Source organism: Acinonyx jubatus, chromosome F2 (genome assembly GCF_027475565.1).
Source record: "Acinonyx jubatus isolate Ajub_Pintada_27869175 chromosome F2, VMU_Ajub_asm_v1.0, whole genome shotgun sequence".
In the NCBI taxonomy this organism is placed as follows: Eukaryota; Metazoa; Chordata; class Mammalia; order Carnivora; family Felidae; genus Acinonyx; species Acinonyx jubatus.
Window position 1 is genome coordinate 12,953,491 of NC_069394.1, and position 21,510 is coordinate 12,975,000.

General features: G+C 48.2%; 1 long non-coding RNA gene across 5 annotated transcripts in view; it reads right to left on the reverse strand.

The window, feature by feature from the left end:
- LOC106976892 (uncharacterized) overlaps positions 1-21,510 on the reverse strand; it is a 368,177-nt gene that overhangs the window by 78,536 nt on the left and 268,131 nt on the right. For 4 of the 5 annotated variants that reach the window (XR_008292651.1, XR_008292649.1, XR_008292650.1 and 1 more), the window contains 4 exons: positions 17,636-18,011; positions 16,367-17,161; positions 16,118-16,154; positions 13,647-14,723 (listed from right to left, as the gene is read on the reverse strand). This is a non-coding gene — a long non-coding RNA (uncharacterized LOC106976892). Of the gene's footprint in view, positions 1-2,621; positions 3,229-13,646; positions 14,724-16,117; positions 16,155-16,366; positions 17,162-17,635; positions 18,012-21,510 lie in introns of those variants that run through there. The other variant, XR_008292653.1, reaches the window with a different exon arrangement.

Genomic DNA, 21,510 nt, shown 5'->3' on the forward strand with positions numbered 1-21,510 from the left:
AGAGACGATATCACCCCAAATCACCAAATCTCAGAGCCAGAAGAGATTATCAAGAGATTTGGTGCAAGGAGTCACCTGATGCTTGCTTTGTTTGTTTGTTTTTTGTGCTGTTTTCCCCATAGTAAGTTTCACCCTGCTGGTTTCTTTCAGTCAACAGCGTTGATTCAACATTTGACCAGCTTGATGAACAAAGCATTAAAGGGCCCTCTTTTTGAGGATCCTTCCATTCAGTCGAGGGGAAAGGAAACAAATGAATATATAACAGAGTGTCAGGTTTTCAATGCAGGCTATTATGAAAACAAAATGAAGCAGGGTCTCACAATGGCTTTGGGTATGCTGCATTAGATTAGGCAGCGAGAGAAGGGCTCTTGAAGGAGAGTATACGCAAGCAGAGCCTGAATGGTGGGAGAAGTGGTCACTTAACTACCTAGACAAAAAGAGGAAGGCCATTCCAAGTAAAAGTCCCTGAGGTAGGCAAGTGCCAATATGGCCCCAAGACACCCATGAAGCTAGATGTGTGCAGAGACAGGAGGGTGTGGGAGACACTTGCAGGAGAGGAGGTCGTGGGAGTCAGTGGACAGAGCACGCAGGGCTTGGCAAACCATGGTGAGTATGACTGAAAGGCATTGGAGAATTTTCGGTAGGGGGGGCTCATGTAAAGAATACCCAGGAGAGAACTTAACCCAGATTCCTTTCATTAGAGTTGGACTGGACTTGAATGTGGAGAAAGACAGATAAGTGGGCAGGAAAATCAAAAGCAGTTCCAGGCAGGGGAGCCATACAGAGCTGGAAGCAGCAATGGAAACGCAGCTGAGACGTTTGGAGGAGAGTGAGGGGCAAATATGGATGAATGCAGTGGAAATTTTAAGTAAAACCCAGTGGACCAGAAACCGGAAGAGGGAAGATGGAATCCTACTTTGGTAGACTCGGAAGGTCAGGCTGAGGGAATGACCCCTTATCAGGTGGACAATGGAGGAACCATTAAAGCCTCCTGCAAAGGGAGGGAGTCCTCACTCTCGGCCTCAGCAGATGAAAATTGTGTCCTGGGAGAGGAAGTGTGATGAGGTAGGAATAAGCACAAGCTGGGATTCAGGCAGTGGTAGTTCAAGCACAGATTCCACTCCTACTGCATCATCTGGGACCACCCATGAAATGGGGGAGACCAAGGAAGAAATTCAGAAACACGTCAAGAGATGCCTCATCTCCCACAAGTAGTGGGATTGGCAAAGTACTTTATCTTTGTGAATAAAACTTTATTGGAATGCAGGCCCACTGTTCATTTACACATCGTCTCCCCCACAACAACGGCAAAGCTGAGTGATTGTGATAGAGACGATGTGCCTGGCAAAGTATGAAATAATGACTATCTTGGTCCTCTGCAGGAAAAGTTTGCTGGCCCCTGTTCCTCAAATCTTACAGAGTACAACTTGATGTAACAGGATGGCCATGTTGCAGAAGGAGAGAAAAAAATAAAATCTTTTTACTTCGCAGATAGCCATCTAGGAGGGAGGAAACGGTAACGGATTGGCAGTTTCCCCTCCCAAGGCTTAGAGCAAAAAATTATTTCCTCCCGACAGGCAATCAGTCAATGGCAGTTTTATTGTGAGATAAAGAGGTCAGAGATAGAAATGGACAAGCACAGATGAGAGAGATGGGCAAACGGAAGAGAGAGATAGAGCCATGCAGACAGGTGAAGACACAGTATTTAATATCTTTCCAATATATATTGATGTAATAGATCTGTGTGTGCATATATATGTGTGCATCTGTATCTCTATACATATCAGTGTGTGTGTGTGTGTGTGTGTGTGTGTGTGTGTGTGTGTGTGTATACACACATGCCAGTAGCCCTGCTCTGGGATTTTGACAGAGTGTTTCAAAAAAAAATATCCTCAACACAAAGAAAACTTCTTGGGTGGAAATGTCACAAGGTCATTTCTTGATTCCAAACAGTACCGAGACAGAAAATCAGGACATATTGACCCAAGGGGTAACTATGTTGACAGAGACTAAGACAAGATCAATACCGGGTTTTGATAGCAAAGTTTGTAGTGCTCGGAGGTAAGTAAGAACATGTTCCCTGCATGCTTTTATCAGAAATATCTGCTGCAGGTTTATGAGGTTCCTTCCCAGTCTGTCTCTTTCGGAGCTTATAAAAGTGCTTTTAGGGGCCGTCTTAATGGTTGCAAATATCACAAATGGAAGCAATGGGTTTTTAAAACCGCCCCCTCCCCAAGAAAACAAAGCTATTTCCGGATTTTAGAGACAGGAAGAGAAGCCTCTTATCCCAGGAAAGGAGAGTCTGGCTGGCCTCAGGAAAAGCCACCGCCCCTTTGCAGCATGCACTCCATCCCCCAAGACCACAGGTTGATGACTGAACAGTATCAGCAGGCTTGACAGAGCTAGAGAGGGAAATAGAGAAGATCCTTCCAGGCCGTTCACTACTTTTGCTCTGGAGTGATTCATAGTGCCTGGGGCAGAGGCCGGCCAGTCAGGATCTGAATTCCAAATCTGACGCAGAGGAGTTCATTGATCCTGGGCAAGGGGTTCTTTAAACGCCCTTCAACTTCATTTGAGGAACTACGGATCCTTTTCCATAGTCGAAGGAGGTGGCCCTGGTGGGAACAGAGCAGGAGGCAGCAGGGATGAGAATGACAGTACACACCCACACCCGCAACCACAACAGTAACAGTTATTTCCAGAGTGTTTCGTTTGTGCCCAAAAGTGCCTTAAGGACGGCAACATTCAGACTCCTTTAACTCTCACGACAACCTGCAGGGGTGGGTTATTACTATCATTGGCTCCATGCGATAAATGAGACTCAGAACGGCGAAGTGAAAAAGCGAAACTTTGAATCCAGGAAGCCCGACTGAGGGTCTGCAGGGTTATCCACTCTGCCCGGTTGCCTCTACAAGGAAGCTGGAAAGGGAAGCGGGAGTCACACTATCATATTAATTTCCTACAGCTGTTGTAACAAATGACCAAAAGTTGGGGTTTTATAGCAACAGAAATTGATGCTATCCGAGTCTGGAGGCCAGGAGTCTGAAACAAAGGTGTTGACAGGGCTGTGCTGCTTTGAAGCCTCTAGTAGAGGATGCCTCCTTGCCTCTTCCAAATTCTGGTGGCTCTTGGCGATCCTTCGCTTCCTTGGCTTGTGGGTGCATCAGTCCAATCTCCGCCCTCGTCTTCGCGTCACCCTCTATTCCGTGTCTCCGTGTGTTCTCACATCTTCGTACAAGGACACCAACCATTGGAGTTAGAGCTCACTCTAATCCACATGGCCTCATCCCAACCCTCACCTAATTATAGCTGCAAAACTCTATTTCAAAATAAGGTCACAATCTGAGGTTCCGGATGGATGTGAATTTTGTCGGGACACTGTTCAACCCCCTACAATCATGAAACCCATAAGTTCTCAACTTATCTTGCAGGGGCCAAAGAGACAAGGCTCTTTTAGGCAGGGCTCCTTGGGTCATAAGTGATATCACTTATCATGAGTGATATCACTCATAAGTGAGTGATAGCTCAAATTGGCGTAAGCGTAAAAGGAATTGATAAGCACAGGTAACTAAGAAGCTTGGGTATATACTTTCGGCATGAAAAATTTCAGGCAGCTCTGCTCTCAGGAGCCCAAATTAATATCTTATCTTACCACCTCTCATGTCTGACTTCTCATGTGTCGGTTTCCCTGAAGCAGACTCTTCCCAAGAGGTGTCATAGCTCCAGAAACAATATTAAAGGAAGAAGTGACCAGATCCATATTGCTTTTATTCTCATGAGCAGTTACTGGTAGTGGGAAGTTAACAGGGGTTATAGCCTACCTTCTCATGTCAATCCCAAATGAAGGAAAACATGTTTTTCCTGAAATTTCTAACAATAGTCTTGGGAGTGAATCTCAGGGGACCAACTTGGATCACACTGCATTCTTCAACTAATCATTGTAGCCAGAAGATGGGGATACTCTAAGTAGCCCGTGCACGTACTCATCCCCTTCTATCACCACTCATGTGGCTAAGTCAGGGATGGCTCCCGAAGGAAACACTGGGATGTTGGACCAGAAGGGAGGATGGTACTGGCATCCAAAACCAATATAGACCAATCATACATGCAAAAGAGGAGAGTGATGGGAAAAAAAGAGCGTGACTGGGTTGCATAAATTTGGATTTTCAAAATGCAGGATACAAGTGCCATTATATTCAATCGTCTATGACTCAATTCGTCTATTACAAAGCAAACAGCACAACAGACAGCGCTGACCTATTCACAGTACCTTCAGGTTTATCTACACATCACCCCAGTGGGACTGACTTCTTGCAAGCAAGGATTGTGATCCCTGTTGCCTCTTTGTCTACTCTATCTCTACCACATATAGAGCCCTACCCTCAAGAGCGTACGTTTTACTTGAGGACATAGCTCCATGACTTACATAGGGAACTAAGAAGAATAACACAAGACCAGAGTCCAACGCATGGACGCAGCTGAGCACGACGTCTGAAGCAGACAAGCACTTCACCCCACCCTGCGCGTCTTAAATTTTTCCCAGAGTCAAATCTTATTAGGAGCACTGGCGCAGGAATGAAGTGGTCACACGAATCCTACTGCAGATGACTATTATGAAAACTGAATTAAAAAAAAAACAACTATTTAACGACCCTGGAAAGCATCCAAAGGCAGAAGCCAGAGGAGAATTTAATCTTGAAACACACACACACACACACACACACACACACACACACAACTGTAAGGGAGAAGAATTGAGAATTCGTGGCTTTCTGATCTCCGTGTTCTCCACAATCCCCATGGCTACAACTGTGGCCCAAGGGGCCAGAGATCAGAATACAAGGTTATGAAAGCAGGTGAAAATTTAAAGAGGAATTCCTGGCAAAGAGAGAATGACTGAAGTAGTGAGAAGTAAACACTGAGTAGAAACTCTGCCCAAATCGCTGGCTGACAGCTACACGACACATGCATGGGAGAGAGGCAGACGGGCCAGCAAAAAGCATAAAGAGATCAGGAGGAAGTCTGTTCTTTAAAGACGGAGCTTCAAGGGACGAATGCTCAGTTTTCTTTTGTTTTGTTGTTTTAACTCTGAGCCATTTCGCACAGCTTGGGCAGCAGAAAGCTGAAGTCTTATGGGCTTGAAATCTCTGGAGACAGAACCTACTAACCCAGACAAATTAGAAATGGGGGGGAGGGGAACCCTAGGGGGAAAAAAAACTACTGGAAATATGAATCCTGTCGCTGTCCAAATTCTTGACAATGACCAAGTTATACAGGCACCTGAAAGACTCCCCGGGAGCCAGGGTAAAGAAGCAGCGATGAGAAGCCACGGGAATACAGCAAAAATATCAGGTATTACACACCTTTGAATGCGGGCGGTTAAGTGCTTACAATAACAAAAATCTAATAATTCTCAGAAGAACACAACATAATACACAGTTACTACAACATATTATCTACTCTGCCCAGTTTTCAATGAAAAATTACTACACATGCAAAGAAACAGATAAGAAGAATTCATACTCAGGAAGAAAGGCAATAGAAAATCACAAGACGGATGCCTGGGTGGCTCAGTCGGTTAAGTGTCCGACTCTCGATTTCGGCTCAGATCATAATCTCACAGTTCGTGGGATCAAGCCCCGTGCTGGACTCTGTGCTGAGAGCATAGAGCCTGCTTGGGATTCTCTCTCTCCCTTTCTCTCTGCCCCTCCCCTGTTTGCACACATTTCCTCCCTCTCTCTCTCTCTCTCTCTCTGAGAATAAATAAACATTTTAAAAAATGACAATACATAGAACGGATGTTGCAATTATCAGACAAAAGTTTCAAAATATGGTATCAATGAATGACCAAATAAGGAACCAAGAAAATAGTCAGTGAATGTGCAATAGAAAGATAAGAGAAACTGTCCAATCCAAACAACAGAGATTAATAAAAGTATGGAAGAAAAATACACAGAAGCTCAGAGAGCTGTGAGAAAATACCAAGCATGATCCAACATGTGTGCAATTAGACTCCAAGGAGACGTAAAGAGATGGAAGGGGGCAGAACAGTTATTTGAAAAAATAATGGCCCCAGATGTCCCAAACTGGCTGTAAAGAGGGTGAGGGAGTCAGCCTTCTTCACATAAACTCAGATCTTCCATCAGGAAGGAATCAGCCTCAGGAACACCTGGCCCAATGGGTCACAGCTGAATGATAAGCTTTTAGGTGGCGGCTACTGCTTCTGTGGAAGCAATGTGGGTCAGAAGGACCTGATGTGAAGGTCCACCTTGTACCTGCCGTGTGACACTGGCTGAGCTATTTCAATGTCATGAATGCTTAGTTCCCTCACCTGTCCCATGAGACGCGTACTATGCAGGGCATCTTGCTAGCCTGTCCTGAGGGTGCATATAAGGAGCATATATTTTCTTAGTAACTTTTCTACCAATACATTTGATCTCTCCCACCGGAACATAAATTCCAGGGATGTGGGGACACTTTTTGTCTGATTGCTCACCTCAATAGCCCCAGCACCAAGAGCAGTGGCCAAGGTGTGATAGGTAGATAGCTGTGCGGTAAGCACAGGCTGGAAACAGAAAACGCGTGACTGAATCAATCGGTGAGCGAACTGCCGGCAAAGAGAGCCCGACTGTTTTCCTTTCCTCCCACACTCAAGGAAAGGCATCTGCCAGTTCCTGAGAGACTAAGCTCATGGTTCTGGACGCCTTCTCATCCCAGTCAAAATAACATGATTATTTGGCTGAGTAAGACAGGAAATGACCAACAGCCACAACTAATGACACAGCGCCTGGCCTGGGAGACAGAAGAACAGCTCTGTGCGGAGTGAGCAGCAAGGGGGCCACAGGAATGTGAGACAGAAACATTTTTTAACGATTATTTTTAATGAAATGATGCAGCCTGCCTTCCAGTTAATCTTTGATAAATCTGACACTCACCTTACACAACTCAACTGCGATTTAGTCAGACGGAATCCTCCCTGCCTCTACACCCGCTTCTCAGGAAAAGGATAAATCATACTCAACAAAGGAGAGAGAATTAAAGTCCTGCGCCTCTTGGGGGCCACAGACCTCTTCCAGGACTGGAAAGACAGTATGGAGCCTCTGCCCAGAAAAAAATACACTTACAGACATCATTTTGCATACGCTTTCAGGGTGTTAAAGGATTGCGTCGCCCAGATGCACGAACCGTGTGGTCTGAGACAAAGTGCCCCATTTTGCAGAAGAAAATTCTAGGGTGCAGAGAGGAAAACCTATGTAGCCCAAGGTCACATCGTAGGGTCGCTAATAAGAAACAGCCACACAGTGACCCTCCTAACTCCTAGTATCAATTCCAATGTCATTTTCACTGTTTAATAATTATTTCGATTTTTATTAGCAGCCAGAATATCTGTGGCCACCTCCTATAAGCGAGGTAGGTGACTCAGCCAGCTAACATCCATTTCGATGGGACACAGTATGGGCAGAAAATCAGGACATTAGGGTTTGTGCCAGAAAGGAATGAAGATTTACATCCTGGCCCTCCTCTTAGCTGTGTGATCCTGAGTCATTACTGAACATTTCTGAGCTTCTGTTTCCCTCATCTGGAAAATGAAAATTAGGAGTATGCACCTCCCGTGGCTGTTGCCAAGATTAAATAAGACGCTGCATGTGAAGTATTAGCTGTTATCAGTAGTAGCCGGACCTTTCAAACTTTCAAGCAGTTTCCAAAATGGAGGTACAAAAAATTGTGAGCAGCAACCATTTGGGGCAAGCGTCCAGCCATCTAATTACTGCAGTCCGTTCACAGGGGCGCTGATGACGTACCTCCCGAATTTAGGAGAAAGGCCATCCTGTGAGAGTTAAACACATCATATTCAAAAGAAAGGGAATGTTCTTATCAGGATAGGCTGTTATTCTCCCATAACGAATGATCTTCCAAGTCTCAGAGGCTTACGACAATATAAGATGCATTTCTTTAAAAAAATTTTTAATGTTTATTCATTTTTGAGTGAGTGAGAGAGAGAGAGAGAGAGAGTGTGTGTGTGTGTGTAAACAGGGGACAGGCAGAGAGAGGGGGAGACACAGAATCCCAAGCAGCTTCCAGGCTCTGAGCTGTCAGCACAGAGCCTAACGCGGGGCTTGAACTCACAGACTGTGAGATCATGACCTGAGCCAAAGCTGGCTTAACCGACTGAACCACCCAGGCGCCCCATATGAGATTCATTTCCTATGTACAAGACTTACCACCACGGGTTCCAACTTGCCTCGCCTCCATGACCCATTTGTGGAGCAGACTCCATTCAGAGCATGGCCCAGCATCATGTCAGAAAGGAAAGAAAAAAGATATAGCAAACCGCAGGCTGTCTTCTGCCTGGTAGTGACACATATCATTTCCACCTACATGTCATTAGCCAGAGCAAAGCCACATGGCCAGGCCCTATCTCCATGGGAAGCATACTCCTACTGCCACGAGAGACAGTGAATATTTTTGAGCAATAATGTAATCTGCTTTGGTAGATGGGAGCTGCTCTTCGCAGAATGGACCATCCTTACTGATGACCTGTTATTATGGAGCTGAAATACTCAAGTCCAATCAAAACAACCAGTTGAAAAAAAGAGTCCTCCCATGGCATAGAACTAAAGCCAAGATCAAATCAAAATGATCCCAACTAGGCAAATCTGAAAGAAGTAGCTTAGTAGAAAGACCGTATCTACCCGGAGGCTGGAAACGTGGAAGTCAGGGGGAAATAAACCACGAATGCCAACATCACTGCTCAGGAGAAAGAGCGTTCTGATCATTTGGCAAGAGTATCCTCGCACCCTTGGCAGGCATGTTTTTGCTACGGAGATATCTGTAAGATGGGGTCAGAAAAATACACACCTCTCAGGGTGGTCATGGGAACCATTAAATGAAATATGAATGCGATGTACTTAGCACAATGCTTGGTCCCTCTTAGGTGCTCATTAAATGCTAGCTTATATAGATATAGACACAGACACGGTCACAGACACAGACTCAGACACAGCCACAGACACGGGCACACCACCCATCACATCCAGGGGCCGGACCCTGCAAGACTGTGAGTGTCAGACCCTGACCGGATCTGGGACACCCTGCATCATAATGATGCATGGCCTAGAGGCCTCATCTCCGTTTTGCGCTCTGATGCTTACAAAGTACGTTCTCGTCTGTTTTTCCCCATGTGATCCCCGCAAGTCCATGAAGTGTAAGGTCCCACAGTTTGGTTTTCTGCTGTTGCTGTTTTGTTTGTTTTTATTGCTGTATGGTCGACACACAGCGTTCCCTTGACTTCAGGTGTACAACATAGTGATTCAATAGCTCTAGAAGTTCTGCCCAGCTCACCACAGTGCGGCTACCCCCTGTCAGCACACGAGGCTATTATACCACTGACTGTATACCTTATGCTATACTTGTTATTCCCGTAACTTACTCATTCCATAACCGGAAGCCTGTGTCTCCGGCCCCCCTTCACCCATTTTGCCCATCCCCCCCACCCCTCCCCTCTGGCAGCACTCTGTATTTAGGGGTCTGTTTCTGCTTTGTTTGTTTGGTCATTTCTTTTGTTTTGTAGATGCCACGTATAAGTGAAATCGTATGGTATCTGTCTTTCTCTGTCCGGCCTATTTCACTCAGCATAATGCCCTCTAGGTCCCACCATGTCGTCACAAACGCAAGGTCCCACAGTTTAGAAGTGGCAAAGCCAATCTCCAATGCTGACTTCACCTGAGGTCTTTGGGCTTCAAATCCTGTGCCCTTTCTCCAACGAAGCTCTACCTGAAGCGCAGTTCTGGTCACATTCTTTGATTTCTCTCTCTCTCTCTCCGTCTGCAAGAATTACTTCAAAGGGATATTTGAAAAATAGAGATACTCAGCGACCTTACTTTTCATTCAGAGCACGCATCCTTCTTTCCACTCTCAGGCATGTCCAACCCAGAAAGTGACTGGCTTTGGGTAGCTTCGGTCCCTGTTCTGGGCTCTGTATGCCCTGGCACAGAAGGCTGGGCCTGCTTCCCATTGTAACAAGGTTGCACTAATTAGCTGCATTTGATTTTGCATATGGAGAGCAGATGCAAATGAATGCAAAGCAGTATGCAAATTAGCAGCATCCTGGCTCTCCAAAAGTAGGCTCCTGCAATACTGATGTCATGACAATGTATATTAATAGCCCATCTCACTAAGGCGTGCTATTTTTTCAAAAGGAGCAGGCATCCAGGTTCTTTTTTTCTGGAATAATAGTGACTTTATATTGAATTCCAAGTTTATGATCCTTGACAAGAAGTCTGTTAGCCATCATGCTACGTTCACAATAGAAAATTCTGGTAGACAATGCCTACAAAGGACAGGCTTGGCGACAGAGCACTATAGATTGTGGTTCAGAGACCTGCTGTTCGGGGAAGAAACTTCGCTTGAGTCTCAGTCTCCTCAGCTATGAAATGGGGTTAACCAACCCTACTACAGAGCTGTGGTGAGGTAACATTTAAAGTTACCTGACATATGATAGGTACTCAGTAACTGTTCACTCCCTTCTCTGTACTCACTCCCTTGGAAGTATAAATTGGCAAATAAAAGAGGTAGAAGGGGGCGCCTGGGTGGCTCAGTCAGTTGAGCGTCCGACTCTTGATTTTGGCTCATGTCATAACCCCAGGGTTGTGGGATTGAGCCCCACATCAGGCTCTGCACTGAGCATTGAGCCTACTTAAGATTCTCTCTCGTCTGGCCCTCTCCCCTGCTCGTGCTCTCTCTAAAAATAAAAAATAAAAAATAATTAAAAAAAAAAAAAGATGTAGAGGGGGCTCACCTCCTAATCTGTGTTTGCTTTGAATCGCTTGTCATTTCAGTTAATGTATCTCCTCTAGTACAAAGCCGTGTCACAGCTCATTTTTAACAAAGAACTGTGTCACCTCTTAGCGTCCACCACACGTGAGTAGATGATTCTGTCCTACCCCCCCAAAGTACCACCTGCTGGAAAGTAGCAGCTATTCTTACAAAATTGCTTTTATTATCCTCACTTCCCCAAGCTGGTGAGTTCCTCGACTTTCAAGATTTAGTTCAAGTACCTGGTATCCTGGAAGCCTTTCACAGAGCCCCCGAGAGACTAAGGGCTCCCTCCTGTGCTCCCAGAATGCCCTATGGCCCCGTCCATAGCTGTGTTCTCTTACTGAAGCTTCTTGGCTTATCTTCCTTTCTAAATACACTAGATGTTTCTCAAGGACAGGGACCATTTCTGAATCATCTTTGTGTCCTTAGCCCATGGAACATGGCCTGGCACAGAGAAGGTGCTCAGTATGTGTGGGAGGCAGGGAGGGAAGGAAGGGGGGAAGGGAGGGAGGAAGGATAAAGGAAAGAAGCACCATCACATATTTAGCCGGAACCGAGCACACACATACTTGCAGTTACCAACAACAAAACCCGGACTAAAACCAGACAAATTCTGGAAATGCGCGAACACCTGAGCTTCAGTCCCTGACACCGAATCCCCCCTCAGAGCAGAACTAAGCCACGAGGACACACATCTGCTCCCAGGTGGAGACCTCACCCCCCGGGCGGGCGGCACAAGGAGAGAGGGGCCTCTGTTTAGGGCACCACATCTCCCAGGCCAGCCCCATCCGCTCAGAGCTGAGCTTCGGGCTATTTTGACCATATGTGGAGGACTCATATCGTTACTGGGGCCTCCGGACCTGATGCAAAATAAACGGGTGGCTGTTGTTCACACTGCCTGCCCCCACCCTTGGAGAGGGCGCACATGCACACGCACGTGCGTGCACACGCGCACACACACACACAGCCACTTGCACACGCAGGCATGCTCACGTGCGGGAAGACCCGCCTTCACCCTACACAAACACACTTAGAGCTACTCACAGGCCACAGACACACACTCTGACACTAGCTCGTTCTTCCTCTTTTGTTCTAAACACCCAGACCCAGACCCCGGCACACTGAAACGCCACAGACCCAAAGCAGGAAGGCAGCCCCACCAGCTCGGCCTGCCTGTGCCACGGCAAGGCCTCCCCTCTGCTCTGGCCTCTTGGGGGTCTCCTCCAAGGACCCTCCCATCCTCCGTGAAGGCGGTTAATAAATAAACTTCAGGATCCAAAGTCAAGGGTGCCAGCTGCTGACCTGCAGAACCCACAGGAAGGGTTCTCCCCTCGTTTTCTCAGGATAACTCTTGGGACAGTTATTCTCACGTTCCAAGGAAGGAAACAGAGAAGTGAAGTGAACCGCCTGAGGCCACACAGATCTGTGGCCACAGGACCAGAACAGGGACCAGGCCACAGCCGCCACGGGCCCAGGCTTGCTTCGCCACTCGGAGCTCTTTTCGGAACAAGCTCTTAGGAAGACAACAGTCCAAAGACCTAGGGTGTAAACTTCTCAGGCCCCGGAGGATTCTAAGAACCACTCCGCAGGGGCAGGAGGGAGGGCCGAGCCTTACCCCTCCCTGGAATGAGACCTAGGCTGTGCCTTTGCCCCGCTGCTGGCAGAAAGCTGGCCGGGAGGAGGGAAAAGCAAAAGACACTGGAGTAAATGAAGAAGGAGATCGGAAAGCGAGAAAGAGAGGAGGAAGGGAGGACAGTCAAGCGGGCTTTCACCTCAGAGGGAAGAGGGGGTTCTCCATGGAAACAAGTGTGCCTGTTTGTCTTAAGATGGCACTAAAGAGGAAAATTGTAAATCACTTTCCACCCAGGAGGCAGTGATGATTGCCCTGGCTTTGACAGCTGAATTTGAAAAACATGCCTATCCGTCACCCCAGGTGCTGTTTTTAAAAAGGCAGGCCTCACACACCCTATTTTACTGTAAACATTCCTTTTACACCAATAATATCCAGGATCCTTTCATGGCTTCTCCCGTCTTCAAGTGCACGAAGGAAAGGAGGGAGAAGGGGAGGGAGGGGTGGAGGGACAGGGGGAGGCCCTGACAGACAGAGAGATCTGGGCAAAACTTATTCACCTGCCGTGACACCAGGAAGGGTCTGTCACCCAGACGAAGAGGCTGGAGGTGGACAGACCTAAGTGTGAAACTCAGCAGCCACGGGCCAAGCAACGGGGCCCGGGAAAGCGCCTCGGCCTCCTCCCTCTTCTCCTCTCCACGCCCTCCTGGGTGCGCGGAGACCCAACTTCGATACGGCATCTGCGGAAGAGCAGGGTGGCGGGGCCGGTGCCTGGCGGGCCTGCATAAAACTCCTCTCCTTCCTTCTCACATGGAGCAGGTACAGAAACACGCATACGAAGACGCTCACTGCCCCGCGTCAGGTAGAAATCCCTCCTTCCCCAGAGGCAAAAGTCTATCCGGAGTTGGCGGCCTCGCGTTGCCTTAAATGTTCTCACAGTCTGCTGTTCAGCAACAACATATGTCCCCGCGAGTCTCTGTCTGCCCCCAGCCCCACCCGGATCCATTTTCGGTGCCAAGGAGGCTGGCCTCGTCGATGGCATCACCCAAGCCCCCTTGCCTTCTGCTTTCTGGTTGGGCTCAGCCAGCAGGAGGGCCTGGCAGGAGACTGGAGGGAGGAGGAGAGGGAGATTGGGGTATCTCTTCCCCTATTCTATCCCTGCCCCCCTTCTGGGGCTCCAGGGTTCTGCCAGGCGCCTCCCTGTGCGGCCACAGCCCCCCACGGGCTCCCATGACATCACTGCTTCGGGAACTCTTACCTTGCCACTGTACTTCAACGCCCGAGCTCCTCTTCTGGGTTCCTTGACCCTTCTAAGTCGATTATATACTCCCAAAGAAACACTCCAAAACTTAATAGCTGAAAATATTAACCAGTGTTTTGTTCCTAACCCTTGGGTTGGTAATCTGAGCTGGACTCAGCTAGGAAGCTCGGCTTGGAGTGGTTCTGGCTGCCCTCCTCGTACATCGGTAGCCCGCTCGTGGTCAGCTAGGGGCTGGCTGGGCCCCAGGCAGCCTCACTCACGCATCTGGCGGTCAGCGCTGGCTGGCGGTTGGGTCTTTCTGTCCACAAGGCCTCTGGCAGGTTGGTGCAGGCCCCTTTGTATAATGTCAGCGCATTTCAAGTGTGAACGGAGGGGCACCGGGGTGGCTCAGTCGGCGAAGCATCCGACTTCGGCTCAAGTCGCAGTCTCGAGGTTCGTGGGTTTGAGCCCCGCGTCAGGCTCCACGCCGACAGCACAGAGCCTGCTTCTGATGCTCTGTCTCCCTCTCTCTCCCCCTCCCCTGCTTTCTCTCTCTCTCTCTCAAAAAATAAATAAAACATTTTTTAAAAAGGTGTGAAGGGAGAAAACTTCAAGCCCGGTGTAACCTACCTGAAGTCACTTTTGCCACAGTCTCTCATCAAGACAAGTCACAAAACCAGCCCAGATGAATGGGGATGGAAAAACAGATTCCACCGCGGGACGGAAGGAGCGATGTGGGATCTGTGGCCATGAAACAGTCCGCCACACCTACCACCCCTGGAAAAGCTGCCTTCCTTTCCTTCTTTCCAGAGTTCCAAGTTCGCCTTCCGTTTCCTACTGGGACCCTGACTGGCACAATATGTAACATTATTTGTGACATCATCCGATATCTACCTTTTTGAGACGGCTTTGATGCTTAAGACTGTTTCTGAGATTCTGAGATATGTAGCACAGGCCGCTCGAATCCACTTATTTATAGTTCGTTTACGCTCTTTGTAGGAGTTCATTTCGTCCATTCTCCTGCGGACATACACTTGGCTTAGCAGTTTTGCGCTCTTACAAATGCTGCATTTCTCCTTTGCACATGAGAGTTCTCTGGGGAGTATAATTAGGAGTAAAGTTGCTGTAGTGTGATATTGCCAAATGAGTCTCCAAAGCCAATATGGTTTTTAATGGAACAAATAGAATCTGAGAGCTGAACAAAGATGAAAACCTGGGTTCACCTTACATTATGCAATTAGCTGGGTGTTGAAAAACTGCTGCAGTGTCTCGTTGGAATGAGCCTCCCACCCAACATAAGAATCCTTTCAATGGTGTTCCCAGGAGATGCTCAAACAATCCTTGCTTGAACTCTTGAAAACATACAGGGGAAGCTTGTTACTTTAACTGTGATTCCCTCTGCACAGCAAGAATAATTATGGAAAAAGAATATTCCTTTCAGGGCGCCTGGGTGGCTCAGTCAGTTAAGCGTCTGACTCTTTGGTTTCGGCTCAGGTCATGAACTCATGATGCATGAGTTCGAGCCCCATGTCGGGCTCCATGCTGACAGTGCAGAGCCTGCTTGGGATTCTGTCTCTCCTTCTCTCTCTGCTCCTCCCACACACACTCTCTCTCTCTCAAAATAAATAAATAAACTGGAGCACCTGGGTGGCTCAGTCAGTTAAGCGTCCGTCTTTGGCTCATGTCATGATCTCACGGTTCATGAGCTCGAGCCCTGCATAGGGCTCTGTGCTGACAGCTCAGAGCCTGGAGCTTGCTTCGGATTCTGTGTCCCCCTCTCTCTCTGCCCTTCCCCACTCATTCTCTCTCTCCCAAAAAAAAAAAAAAAAAAAAAAAACCATTAAAAAAAATAATAAATAAATAAACTTAAAAAAATTATATTCCTTTTTTCTTGCAGTGAGGCTGAAGGCTGGGGTACATGGCCAAAGGAAGAAGGAGCAAGAGACCATGAAGGTAGCAGAGAATCTGGGATAGACCACGGAGGAACCCACATGCCCTGGCCAGGAGTGTGCACTTTATCCTGAAACAATGTAGGGAGTCACTAAAGGAAGGTGGGCAGAATTGTCTTATTCTTTTTCATTAAAAAAATTTTTTTAATGTATTTATTTATTTTGAGAGAGAAAGAGAGAGAGAGCACAAGTGGGGCAGGAACAGAAAGAGAGGGAGAGAACGAATCCCAAGCAGGCCCTGCACTGTCAGCGTAGAGCCCGGTGCAGGGCTCGAACTCACAAACCCCGAGATCCTGACCTGAGCTGAAGTCAAGAGTTGGATGCTTAACTGACTGAGCCACCCAAGCGCCCCGGTTCAGATTTGATTTTTAAAAAGTCATTCTATCTGCAGTGTCTACACTGGAGGCAACGGGACTGAAGGGGAAACTGTTACTATGACTCCCAAGTGTCACCAATGGCGAGGTTATAACAACAGACAAAGGAACTTGCTCTAAATGGTGGAGGCTGAAATCTGGCATGAAACTTCCATGCGGCACTTACCTGGCCTGCTAGCCTCCTTGAACATTTGCTTCTTTATCTGTAAAACAAGAATAACAATAGTACCTATTTTGAAGAGTTAGTATGAAGGTAAAAATGAGACCTTACACCCAAAGAGCTTAGTGCCTGGCTCACAGCGTATGTTCAATAAACGTTAGCTATTCTTATCGTTCAGGAATCACTGACAAGACTTGGTGACGAGAGTCGCCAGGGTAGACTACATTGCTAAGAAGGAGAGATCCCCAAACGCACCTTTTCTCATGAAAGTCCGAGCTGAGTGTCTCTGACTGGCAGACAGCTCTCCTCACATGGCGATTTAGGTCCCCGCGTGGCTCCACTGTCACCATCAGGCCCGGGGGTCAGATCGTGACTGACAGGATCCCTACGTGGTTCATCACAGGGGCCTCCAGTTATCCCGGGACCCAACACACCCCATCCAGCTCCCAGCCCCTTATCCTCGGGTCGCATGTCTCCTCAGCAGCAGATTGTGGTGGCAATTACAGCCGTGTGCCTCTGTTTATCCTCTGAGTTGTTCTGTAGAAACCAATGTCTATGACGAATAAACAAAACACCAGACCAAATAACCTTGCTGTTCTCTTCATCCAGCCTGGGGGGTGAGGGGGGTGTGGGGCGGGGCAGGGAAGAGGCCCATCTACTTACTAAGAGCCTTGTACCTGGGCATGGCACAGCACGCCTGTCCCCACTCCATTGGTGAGAACCAGTCACATGGCCACACCTAGCCCCAAGGGATGCTAGGAAATGTAGTCACCGGCTGCTCAGCCACTTCTGTCTCCACCCGACTTCCTGGGTCTCAGCACTGTCGGCTGCTACCGCAGGCTGGAAAAGTCTTCGTTGTGGGGGGTGTCTTGAGCACAGGAGGATGTTGGGTAGCATCCCTGGCTTCTACGAGCCAGACGCTAGTCACACATGCGTACACACACAGGTCATGACAGCCAAACACCGTCTCCAGGCATCACCAAGTATCTTGGGTGGGGCGGGTGCGGGGGTGGGGTGTGGCAAAAGTGCCCCTGGATAAGAACCACTGCTCTACAAAGGAAGAGGAGAAGAGATTGGGGGGGGGGGGGGCGGCAGTTGGCCAAGTCTGCGGGAGAGAAAACTCAAGCTAATGGCTTAGCTTGATTTTGGTCTCCACTAGAATGTGAGCTCCCTGAAGGCAGGGGTCTTGTCTATTTTGTTCACTGCAGAAATCCCGCCCCCCCCCCCACACCCCCTTGTCTGCACCTGGAGCAGTGCCCGAACTAGCAGGCGTTCCGTACCAACGTGCACTGTGGACGGGAGCAGCTTCACCATCCAAACATATCTTGAATGCTTTCCAAGAGCCCAGCGCTGTGCTTATAAAGGACGCCCTCTCTCCTTGTGTCAGGAAATATTAACAATAACGAGAATAATAATTTTAAAAGGCCAGATGCAATGGAAGAAGGAAATCCCATGGGGTCTTCCCACCCCCGCCCCGCCTCGGGAGAGGCTGAGAATCTGGAAATAAGAAAAGAGAGTCCAGACCAGGCTACCGCTCCATTGCTGCCGAGTTCATCCTCCCGAGAGGCCTCCCGATGTCCGAGCTTTACAGGTCCCCCTGCTCTGCCTGTTGCCAAGTCACTGCATTCTCTGACAGAAGACCTGATGATGCCAGAGGCAGCCACCCACAATCCTTCGTCCGTTAAGTGAGGCTCTGTGGGGTTTCAAGTCTCCCCTTCACTTCGGAGGCCCCATTCCTTCTTTGAAGCGCCTCCCCTCCTCCTAGCTCTGACATCTCTGTCAACATCACAGGGCGAAAGATGCAATGACATTATGGTTGCCGCAGATTAATCTAATGGCTGTATTGATTTCCCGGTCACATCTGCTCCAAAAGAGCCGCAGAGAATCAGCCCCTCAGGGTCTGGAAAGATAAAAGAAGAGAAACATAAGTGGGCCTTTTTTTTGTCCTTTCGAGAAATAATAACTACAAACAAATTAGTGTTTGAGTCCATGTTACAGGAGACCACGAAATACAAGCACAGTGGCCGAGGCATGTAATGTGTGATGCAGAAGAAACTGATTGCCAAAGTAGCCTGAAAAAAACCCCTGCAAGTGATTCAGGCAGGGCCATTAAAGCGGCAGTCAGATTGTATAGGTAATGAAAAGATACCAGCGATGTGAAATTAAGATCTCTGAGCCACAATTCCCTTACCTGTAACAGGGACCGGGGATATGTATTCTGCAGGATTATTGTGAAGAATAAAGGAGTCAAATGAGAAAACATCATGCAAAATCTCTGTCACATATTGAAATATCAATGAATACTATTTTTGTTTCACAGGAGTCAAGAAAAGTGAACACCCAGGATCTATGCGTGGTTTTAGGTAGGACAATTGATGAGAAGAAGTTAACGTTAGGACAACGTCAGAACAACCTTTCATAAATAGTATTAGGGGAAAAAATGTCTATAAAATCATTTGCAGTTCCTCCCTGACATAAACAGGCAACAGCCCATGTGTCCCCCTAAGGGGGTCTCATGGGATGGATGCCAGATTCAGCCTTTCCATATCCCAACATTGGCAGTAAGGCCACTCCCAGCACACAAAGTGCTATCCTAGCGTGCCCCGGAGCAAGCAAACTTCCCACCCTGCCACCTCCAAGGAGCCAAAGAGCCCAGCGATTACAGGAGGTGAGGTAGAAAGGAGACAGATTCAGTTCTAGAGCCACCTTGCAAAGCAAGACCAGATGTCAGCGGCCAAAGAAATCAGATTCATGAAAGAAGGCCTGAGGGACTGTTTTGGCCAAAGGTTGCCATCCACAGCATTGGCTTAGTGCGACAATCATTTTGACTCCAATTCTTCATCTCTAAGGTGTTGGCCAACGGGGAAGGGCCTCTTCTTTTCTCCCTCCCTCCCCCGCTTCTTCCCTTCCTCCCTGATTCCCAGGCACTGGGGTTCTAGGACACCATGAGACATACACTCTGGACTGGGTCAGCAGATACGGCAGTTGAGAAGTCTTTGGTGACTCTTGGAATGGTCCAAGGAACACGGGTGCAAATGGCATCCTCTTGCACTTTTCAGAAGACAGCCCCACTGGTCACCTTTAACTTTGGTCAAACAGGACCAGGGAAAGCTTTCTGGTTCAGAAAGTGGCAAACATCCAGATATGCTGATTAAAAGTGGCTCTCCCCCAATCACAACCTCTAGGCGCTAGGAATGCAGGGTGATTTGGTTTCATGTAAGAGAATAGAGTCCTAGGTGAGCACTTACAATATCCTAGGCATTGGGGACAGATTCAGAGATGCGTGGCATTCAAGTATTCATTCAGTAATATTGATCAAGCTCCTACTATGTGGCAGCCATATTAGGACCTGGGTTCAGGGAAGTAAATCCAATGGGGAAAAGGACATTTTTTTCTGCTTTCAAGTTATTCAGAAAGCTACAGAAGAATTAACTTAAAAACAGAAGTTTTAAATCCAGTAGGAATGGCAAGGAAGGGCTGACTGAAATGAGTCTACAGGGTGAGCAGTTGTGATTCAGCAAAAACTTTGTGAATGAATGAATGAATGAATGAATGAATGAATGAATGAATGACTAGGTATGAATGAATGAACATGTCAAAGATAGGGACCTCCAGGAGGAAGAATCATCCAGCACAAAAGCACGGGTGCACGCGAGACCATCAAAATCGTCAGCAAATAAGAACAGCAGGTGTGTGAGAAGGTTGCAAAGAGTAATGATGATGACAGAAAGATGACTGGCATTTCTTGAGTGTTTTCCAGGTACTTGACACTGTTCGAAGGGCCTCCGGCGCATTCTTTCATTGACTAGGCATTAGACTATTAGCCCCACTGCACACATGGGAAAACTGAGGTACAGTGAAGCTAACAAATTGCCCGGAGTCACACAACCCACAGGTGGTGGAGCTGGGACTCAAACCAGTGCCAGAGTCGTCACTCTTCACCTCTGGATCTTGGGGAGGGCTTTGCGCATCACAGGGAGGTTTCTAGATTCAGTCTAGCGGGTGATGAAGAAGCCCATAAAGGATGCCACACTGCCCTTCCCTTCGAACATCTCACGTTCTACAAGGAAAGCTGGGCACGGCAGAGGCTTTTGGAGTCTACAGACGTCGTGGCAGGTGCTACACTGTGGGCACAGACGGGGAGGTGTGTGTATGCCTCTGCTCTGGAATGAGGGCAAGTTGAGCACTCACTGGACTGATGGAAGAACGCTTCATGGAGCTTCATTTGAGTTGAGTCTGGAGGGAAGGCAGGGAGCTCAGACAGATGTCACAGTATGTACAAAGGCACGACAGCTGGAAATTGCAGATGTTTGGGGCAGTCGCACTCGGAGCATTCCGGAGCAGTGGGGACAGAGTGGCAGGAGCGTCACGTTCTTCACTTGGACGGAGCCTGTCTGAAGCCCTGGGTCAAGGGTTCAGGCACTGAAGGCGCAGTGGCCAAGGGGGCTCCAAATACTGAAGACGGCCGCCCTGCATCGATTCCTTAAGACGGTAGCAGTGAAACTCATGCAAGAAACCCTGGAAAACACGCTGGGAGCTTTCAAGGCGCTGGACAGCTGTTCCGCTGAGTACCCGGCCCTCTACGAGGGTGAAGGCGAATGGCCGCAGAATGGGCCGACGGACCCAAGAAATGGCTCTTTCCGCTTTTCTTTTTTCAGTTTTTATGGGGAAAAAAATCCCTTGACACTGGCTAATATGAGAAAGTGCAGTAAAAGCACCTGAACCAGGGAGAAGGCAAGAGATGAAGGGGGAAAGCATCTGAGAGCAAGGACCAGCCTCGCCCTGACCAACAGCCTGCTAGGCATACCGCCTCTTTTTCCTGGGAAGACTACATTTCCCAGCCGACCCTGCGGTTGTTTCGGGCCACGTGACTGAGTTTGGGCCAATGGAGCGTGAGCCAAAGGCAGGAAAGCCACTTCCAGGCCTGGCCCTTTAAGACATCCCACATGACCCTCTGCCCTCTTTCCCCTTCCAAGGTGACCTTGGGGGAACCACATGCTCCAGTCAGTGCAAGAACAGGAGAGCCAGCTCAGTCTGGTAGGACTGTGACTTGAGCAAGAAATGTATTTCATTTGTTAATCCGCTAACACTTCAGGGGTTCCCCCGTGGCTGCAACCATGATTCTCCAGTGGTTCTAAAGCGTGGGCCACAGACCTGCAGTCAGCTTCCTCGAAGAACTTGTTTGAGACACAAATTCTCCAGCCCCATCCTAGACCTACCAGTGAGAAACTCTGTGCATGGGCCCAGAGATTCAGGTGATGGTGATGTGGCCAAAATAAGGACCAGTAGCTCACTCTCATATGCTACTGTGTGGCCTTCATTTCTGAGCCTCAGTTACCCCTTCTGTTCCATGGGAACAGAACCCTTGCTGGGTTCAAATGATACCACATAATGGGACG